This window comes from Rhineura floridana, chromosome 16, assembly GCF_030035675.1.
Source record: "Rhineura floridana isolate rRhiFlo1 chromosome 16, rRhiFlo1.hap2, whole genome shotgun sequence".
In the NCBI taxonomy this organism is placed as follows: domain Eukaryota; kingdom Metazoa; phylum Chordata; class Lepidosauria; order Squamata; family Rhineuridae; genus Rhineura; species Rhineura floridana.
In genome coordinates this window covers 20803282-20804462 of record NC_084495.1, presented here as the reverse complement: position 1 = coordinate 20804462, position 1181 = coordinate 20803282, and positions in this window count along the sequence as shown.

Here is a 1181-nt window from a genome sequence, read left to right as displayed (position 1 = left end):
ATAGGATTGCCAAAGTTCTTTTTTTAAAACGTTTTTTTTTTACTGTCCCTGCTCTTTAACAACAGACTGAAATGCAACCAGTGTGGCTTTTCCTGACATGATGAAGTGGTGCCAACCCGTTTCCCTGCTTCACTGCTGTGTATCTTAGAGGCACAGCAGCAGGGCCTGTAAAAACACTGGCAAGTCTAGACTGAGCTCCTCATCCAAATTTAGCCTGTTCCTTTTTTGTTTGTTTGTTACCAGTTAATTTCTACAAACCCAAGCTCTCCCCTGCCTTAAGGGGGAAGATAACTTTTAAGTGATCCTATGCAGTTCTGATACATATCAAAAGACACATGAGCAGTTCTTCTCATTCAGGGTTGGGGGTGATTTTCAGCCCAAGGGCCGCATTCCCTTCTAGACATCCTTCCAAGGGCCACATGCCAGTGGTGGACAGGGGCAGGGCCAGAGGGAAAAGTTGGCAGACCAACAAATATCATGTTGACTTTTGTTCCATAGGTTAGTGGTCTCTGCCTGAGGACACACACACCCCTTTATCCTCCATCCAGACCAGCAAGAGGCATGATCAGAGTTCAAGGACTCATTCCAGCCAGGCAATAAGACTCCGGGTGCAAAGCAGGGCCAGTGACGGGTATGGCCTGGGGAAAGGGAGTGTGGCCTGGGGAGAATTCCAGGAGCCAGACAGAGAGGCCTGGAGGGCTGCATTTGGCCCCCTGACCTGAGGTTCCCCACTCCTGTTCTTTGCTGTCTCACCTGGCACAAGAACACATCAGGCCTTGCCTCTCATCAGCAGTCCACCTCAGTCTTCGGTCTTCATTAACTGAGAATGGGAGAAGCACCAAAAGATGCTCAAGGGTGCTGTGAAATGCTTAAAAATCTGTGCACGGTCTTAAAACGATGGTTGCATGGTGACAACCAGGTATGCTCCAGAAGAAGCCCTTTCACAAAAGGTGGCCTCCATGGAATGCCCAGAGGGGCACGGAGAGGTTCTCTCTCCCCCCCCCAAGCTTGTTAACAGGGAGCTTCTGTTATCACGTAAGGGAATAAATTCTACCACAGAGAGTATCCCTGGGCAACCGTTCCCATGGAAACCCGGAACAAGTCCTGCATCACCAAGCCAGTTTGAAGGTCCAGATAGCATGTCTCAGGAGGAGGCTGTGGATGAGATCCACTGCTGACTG